Consider the following 7,691-nt stretch of genomic DNA (forward strand, 5'->3'; position numbering starts at 1 on the left):
CAGCTCTATCGGTGATCTTCAAAATATCCTTATCAATTAGATTAGATGGAACTGATTTTTGACCACAACAACTTCTTCCACATTTTTTTCTGCGGACGCCGTATAAATTTCAGCGGCAGAAACATCTGCGGAAATTCCGCCCTGTGCACAGTGTAGAAATCAGTAGGACTCTGCAGCAGCTAAATATTCTGCCGGAATTCCACATGGACATTCCGCCAAGTGAATATACCGTCTACTACATTCTTTCTGCGGACGCCGGAATCAGGATTTACGCGGCAGAAACATCTGCTGAAATTCCACCCTGTGCACAGTGCAGCAGAATCCCATAGAAATCAGTAGGACTCTGCAGCAGCGAAATATTCTGCGGGAAATCCACATGGACATTCCACCAAGTGAACATACCATCTACTACATTTTTTCTGTAGACACCGGAATGAGGATTTCCGTGGCAGAAACATCTGCAGAAATTCCACCGTGTGCACAGTGCAGCAGAACTCCATAGAAATCAATAGACCAAACAGAAGACTTCAGAAAGAACACAGGATCTATCAGCGCTGAATGGATTAAAGGGGTACTCCGGTGGAAATTATTTTTTTTTTAAATCAACTGGTGCCAGAAAGTTAAACAGATTTGTAAATTATTTCTATTAAGAAAATCTTTACCCTTCCAGTACTTATTAGCAGCTGTATGCTACAGAGGGAATTCTTTAATTTTTGAATTTCTTTTTGTCTTGTCCACAGTGCTCTCTGCTGACACCTGATGCCCATATCAGGAACTGTCCAGAGCAGGAGAAAATCCCCATTGCAAACCTATGCTGCTCTGGACAGTTCCTGACACGGACAGAGGTGTCAGCAGAGAGCACTGTGGACAAGACAAAAAAAAAATTTCAAAAAGGCCGTCACACCCCCTCCCATAGACTTGCATTGAGGGGACGGGGCGTGACGTCACACGGGGGCGGAGTCCTGACATCACGGACTTCCGTTCCGGTAGTCGGGACCCAGATCCTCCAGCGCTTCCGGAGCAGAAAAAGGTGGGTGCCACATGCTATATTGCGGGGGTCCCCAGTGATGGGACCCCCGCGATCAGACATCTTATCCCCTTTCCTTTGGATAGAGGATAAGATGTCTAGCGGTGGAGTACCCCTTTAATCTTCTAGGTGCAATGAGATTTTGTAAGCTTTTTTAGCGATGAAAAGTAATCATAGGGGAATCCGGAACCAAATTTTTGAGAACGGGGTCACTCTGGATAATAAACCAATTTTTCTGTAGTGTCTTTTTTTATTTCAGTCGCCTCACTATTATAATCTGTTACAAAATTATGTTTAAATGTTTGATCTACTACTCCCACTGTTGTATCACTAACCCGCTTCTTATTCACTTTGGTTAAAGGGGTACTCCGAAGGAAAACTTTTTTTTTTTTAAATCAACTGGTGCCAGAAAGTTAAACAGATTTGTAAATAACTTCTATTAAAAAAAAATCTTAATCCTTCCAGTACTTATTAGCTGCTGAATACTACAGAGGAAATTATTTTCTTTTTGGAACACAGTGCTCTCTGCTGACATCTCTGTCCATTTTAGGAACTGTCCAGAGCAGCATATGTTTGCTATGGGGATTTTCTGCTACTCTGGACAGTTATTAAAATGGACAGATATGTCAGCAGAGAGCACTGTGCTTGTGATGTCAGCAGAGAGCACTGTGCTTGTGATGTCAGCAGAGAGCTCTGTGTTCCAAAAAGAAAATAATTTCCCCTGTAGTAGTCAGCAGCTAATGAGTACTGGAAGAATTAAGATTTTTTAATAGAAGTAATTTACCAATCTGTTTAACTTTCTGGCACCAGTTGATAAAAAACAAAAAAAAGTTTTCCACCAGAGTACTTCTTTAAATCCATTTCCCACATGCGCCTGCTAATAGAGCCCTGGGATGTCCCTTTTCACAAAACCGCGTTTTGAGAACTGCAGCTCGCACTTCAAAATTGGCATCAAAACTGCAGTTTCTGCGCAGATACTGCCCGTACGGTACTTCCTTCAACCAACTCGGATAATGGGCTCTATTAGGCCCCTTTCACACTACAGGTATCAATCATCCTGTAAAAAACCTCCGTTATTACTCCCGGCAAAAAGTCCTGAAAACGTCCGCCCAAAAAATTCCCATTCATGTCAATGGGATTTTTTAAACATCCTTTTGCATCAGTTTTCGCTCATCCGTTTTTACTAATGTCAGTTAACATCTGTTTTTTCACCATTTTTTTGGCCGGACCAAAATTTTGTTAAAATCACCGTCTTTTGTGCCGGGAAAAAAAAAATATGGTGAAAAACCGGATTAAAATTTAACATCCGTTATCATCAGTTTTGTCAGGTTTTTTAATCATCCATTTTTTTCAGTACAGCTTTACGAAAAAAAGGATCAAAAACACGGATGTAACTCGTAATAACGGATGAACAACACCAGGTTTTTTTAAAGAAAAAAAAAACATTAAAAATAACTGATGATGGTCATCAGTTATCATACGTTATTACCAGTTATTGCATCCGTTTTTTTTTTCATCCGTTATTGTAAAATAACGACAGTGAAAAAGCAGAATGATACCTGTAGTGTGAAAGGGGTCTTATAATGTAAAAAACTGTCAACAGATTTAAAATGAGTTTTATTAGCTATGCATCCAGCGGGGGTTTTAAAAATCTCTAAATCTCAGAAACTGAATTGATGCCGATGAGAAGTGTATGGTGAACTGCAGTCCCCAGGGATTACAATTAAAGGGGTATTCCAGGAAAAAACTATTTTTTTTATTTATCAACTGGCTCCAGAGAGTTAAACAGATTTTGCAGACAGCACCTAAAAATATACTAACGAACTAAAAACAAGGGTCTGTGCCATAACTAGGGACTCGAAACGCCCCATATACAAATTTGCATAACTGGGGGCGAATCAAGTCCCCATAGCACAGCCCCTGGTCTGCCTATACACATTCCCATTAAAGGGGTACTCTGCTGCTCAGCATTTAGAACAAACTGTTCCGAATGCTGGAGTCGGGACCTCGTGATGTCATAGCCCCACCCCCTCATGATGTCATGCCCCGTCCCCTCAATGCAAGTCTATGGGAGGGGGCGTGACGGCTGTCACGCCCCCTCCAATAGACTTGCATTGAGGGGGGGGGGTGTGACGTCATGATGGGGCGGGACTATGACGTAACTGTCACGATTCGGCTCACAGGTTGTGGATCCACTGTGTCAGCGAGGGATTGGCGTGGACCGTGCTGGTGGACCGGTTCTAAGAGGCTACTGCTGTTCACCAGAGCCCGCCGCAAAGCGGGATGGTCTTGCTGCGGCGGTAGCAACCAGGTCGTATCCACTAGCAACGGCTCAACCTCGCTGACTGCTGAGAAGGCGTGGGACAGAAGGACTAGGCAGAGGCAAGGTCAGACGTAGCAGAAGGTCGGGGGCAGGCGGCAAGGTTCGTAGTCAAGATGGATAGCAAGGGTTCAGGTAACACAGGCTTGGACAACACTAAACGCTTTCACTGGCACAAGGCAACAAGATCCGGCAAGGGAGTGCAGGGGAGGTGATCAGATATAGTCTGGGAGCAGATGGAAGCTAATTAAGCTAATTGGGCCAGGCACCAATCATTGGTGCACTGGCCCTTTAAGTCTCAGAGAGCTGGCGCGCGTGCGCCCTAGAGAGCGGAGCCGCGCGCGCCAGCACATGACAGCAGAGGACCGGGACGGGTAAGTGACCTGGGATGCGACTCGCGAGCGGGCGCGTCCCGCTGTGCGAATCGCATCCCCGACGGCCATGTCAGTGCATCGCTCCTGGTCAGCGGGACTGACCGGGGCGCTGCAGGGAGAGAGACGCCGTGAGCGCTCCGGGGAGGAGCGGGGACCCGGAGCGCTAGGCGTAACAGTACCCCCCCCTTAGGTCTCCCCCTTTTTTTGTCCGAGAAGTGCTTTACCTGGGACGAGGACACCGGGAGTGAATGGAGGGTTTCCTCAAAGGCAGGGAGTACAGCAGGAGTGGGAATGGGGAGGGAGGGCAGAGGGTGAAGCTTGGCACGGGGCAGGGTGACACAAGGACGGGGGCCATGAGGAGGCACTGAGGCTTGCCTGACGGGACCAGGTTCAACAGGGCAGTCTCGGCAGAAGAAGCTCGGGCTGGTTCCTCGAAGACACTCCGGACTTCAGCGAAGAAGGACTGGACTGTGGCTGTGGCAGGATCATTGCGGTCCCAGAGCGGTGTGGCCCAAGACAAGGCCTTTCCTGAAAGAAGGCTTACTACGAACGCCACCTTAGACCGTTCTGTAGGAAACAAGTCCGACAACATCTCCATATGCAGGGAACACTGAGACAAAAATCCACGGCAGAGTTTAGAGTCCCTATCAAATTTGTCCGGCAGGGACAAGCGGAGGCTAGGAGCGGCCACTCGCTGCGGAGGAGGTGCAGGAGCTGGCGGAGGAGATGGTTGCTGCTGTAGCAGAGGCAGAAGTTGCTGTAACATGGCGGTCAACTGCGACAGCTGCTGTCCTTGTTGGGCAATCTGCTGCGATTGCTGAGCGACCACCGTGGGAAGGTCAGCGAGACTTGGCAGCGGCACCTCAGCGGGATCCACGGCCGGATCTACTGTCACGATTCGGCTCACAGGTTGTGGATCCACTGTGTCAGCGAGGGATTGGCGTGGACCGTGCTGGTGGACCGGTTCTAAGAGGCTACTGGTATTCACCAGAGCCCGCCGCAAAGCGGGATGGTCTTGCTGCGGCAGTAGCAACCAGGTCGTATCCACTAGCAACGGCTCAACCTCGCTGACTGCTGAGAAGGCGTGGGAAAGAAGGACTAGGCAGAGGCAAGGTCAGACGTAGCAGAAGGTCGGGGGCAGGCGGCAAGGTTCGTAGTCAAGATGGATAGCAAGGGTTCAGGTAACACAGGCTTGGACAACACTAAACGCTTTCACTGGCACAAGGCAACAAGATCCGGCAAGGGAGTGCAGGGGAGGTGATCAGATATAGTCTGGGAGCAGATGGAAGCTAATTAAGCTAATTGGGCCAGGCACCAATCATTGGTGCACTGGCCCTTTAAGTCTCAGAGAGCTGGCGCGCGCGCGCCCTAGAGAGCGGAGCCGCGCGCGCCAGCACATGACAGCAGAGGACCGGGACGGGTAAGTGACCTGGGATGCGACTCGCGAGCGGGCGCGTCCCGCTGTGCGAATCGCATCCCCGACGGCCATGTCAGTGCATCGCTCCTGGTCAGCGGGACTGACCGGGGCGCTGCAGGGAGAGAGACGCCGTGAGCGCTCCGGGGAGGAGCGGGGACCCGGAGCGCTAGGCGTAACAGTAACGAGCTCCCGGTGCCAGCTCCAGTTCGGAACTGTTTTAAAATGAACTCAATAGATGCCAATACAATAATTGTGTTTTAAAATGAACTGAATAGATGCCAATAAAATAGATTTTTGCCTAATGTGCTGTCTTCAGATAAGGTATCAAGTATAGCAGCACAATCAGTGTCAATGTCCGAATAGAGGAAGCATACATCTAACGTAAAAAAAGAAAAATGTATATCCAAGGGCAACGGTAAATGATTTAGTTCTTCTATAATTTGAGCAGAATCTCTGAGATATGAAGGCAGATTTAACACATATGGCTGTAAAGAAAGATCTATAAAATGGTAAAGGTTGGCAGTGATGGAACCACTGCCCGAAATAGTGGGACGTTCGGAGGGATTTTCTAAACTCTTGTGTAATTTGGGCAAAAAATAAAAATTGGGTAAGGAATAATGTTTAACAGTAAGAAATGCATGCAACAAGAAATCAATAGGACTCTGCAGCAGCGAAATATTACGCTGGAATTCCACACGTATTCGGTGTGGATTTTGCTATTGTTTTGGATGCGGATTACCCAAATTTATTTGGGCTGATCCACATCCTGGATTCACAATGCTTTTTGTGTGCCGGGAGGAGGTGAAGAGAGACGGCATATTGGATTTCAAATGATTAAACTTTTTGCTCTTTGGGAGTAACTGGAGAAGAATAGAGGGGTATGAAGGGGGACAGAGGAGTCCAGAGAAAAATAGAGGAGTCTGGAGGGAGACAGAGGAGTCTGGAGAGAAGAGAGGGATCTGGAGAAGAAAAGAGGAGTCTGGAGGCAAGAGCGGGGTCTGAAGAGGGACAGAGGAGTCTGGTGAAGGATAGAGGGGTCTGGAGGGGGACAGAGGAGTCTGGAGAGAAGAGAGGGATCTGGAGAAGAAAAGAGGAGTCTGGAGGCAAGAGCGGGGTCTGAAGAGGGACAGAGGAGTCTGGAGAAGAATAGAGGGGTCTGGAGGGGGACAGAGGGGTCTGGAGGGGGACAGAAGGGTATGGAGAGAAGAGAGGGATCTGGAGAGGGACAGAGGAGTCTGGAGAAGAATAGAGGGATCTGGAGAAGAATAGACGAGTCTGGAGGGGGACAGAGGGGTCTGAAGGGGGACAGAGGAGTCTGGAGAAGAATAGAGGGGTCTGGAGGGGGACAGAAGAGTCCAGAGAAAAATAGAGGAGTCTGGAAGGAGACAGATGAGTCTGGAGAGAAAAGAGGGATCTGGAGAATAGAGGAGTCTGGAGGCAAGAGCGGGGTCGGAAGGGGGACAGAGGGGTCTGGAGAAGAATAGAGGGGTCTGGAGGGGGACAGAGGGGTCTGGAGAAGAATAGAGGGGTCTGGAGGGGGACAGAGGGGTCTGGAGGGGGACAGAGGGGTATGGAGAGAAGAGAGGGATCTGGAGAGGGACAGAGGAGTCTGGAGAAGAATAGAGGGATCTGGAGGGGGACAGAGGAGTCTGGAGGGGGACAGAGGAGTCTGGAGAAGAGAGGGATCTGGAGAGTGACAGGAGTCTGGAGGAGGGTAGAGAAGTCTGGAGGGAACAGAGGAGTTTGAGGAGGACAGAGGAGTCTGGAGGGTACTGAGAAATCAGAGGAGGACAGAGGAGTCTGGAGAAGGACAGAGGGGCCTGTATGATACAGAGGAGACTGGAGAGGAGTGGGGGGTTTGGACAAGGATAGAGGGGTCTGAAGGGGACAAAGCATTTTGGACAGTAGTCTGTGAGGAAAAGAGGAGTCTGTAGGGTACAGAGGAGTTAAAAAAAAAAAGGCTGAGTAGTCTGGAGAGGGACAGAGGGATCTATATGTACAGAGGGGAGAGGGGAGTCTGAAGGGAAGAGGGAGGCCTGGATGAGGCAGAGGAGTCTGATGGGGGGGGGGGGTAATATGGGGGGCAGGGGGGTCTAGAGGGTATAGAGGCGTCTGGAGGGGACAAAGAAGTCTGAAGGGGACAGAGAATCCTGGAAGGACAGAGAAGGCTGAGGCAGATGGGTCTAGAACAAATAAGTCTAGAGGAAGACAGAGGATTCTAGAAAGAAAGGAACAGAAGATTCTAGAGGTGACAGAGGATTTTTGGAGGGGGGCAGAGAAGCCTGAAGGTGGCATTGGATTCTGGAGAGGACATAGAAGTCTGGAGAGCCATAGAGGATTCTAGAAAGAAAGGAAGAGAGTAGTATGAAGGGGGGCAGAGACTTTTGTAGAGGACAAGGAGTCTGGAGAGGTACAGAGGACTCAGTAGGGGGGGGGTCATCCTTTGCAAATGTGGAAGTTTAGGCAACAGTTTACAGGTATTTCATAAGAGGGGAACACTGAGTTACTATAACATTCAGGTCTGGTTACACCATTTTTAGGTTTTGTTTCAGT

Source organism: Hyla sarda, chromosome 6, assembly GCF_029499605.1.
Source record: "Hyla sarda isolate aHylSar1 chromosome 6, aHylSar1.hap1, whole genome shotgun sequence".
Lineage (NCBI taxonomy): Eukaryota > Metazoa > Chordata > Amphibia > Anura > Hylidae > Hyla > Hyla sarda.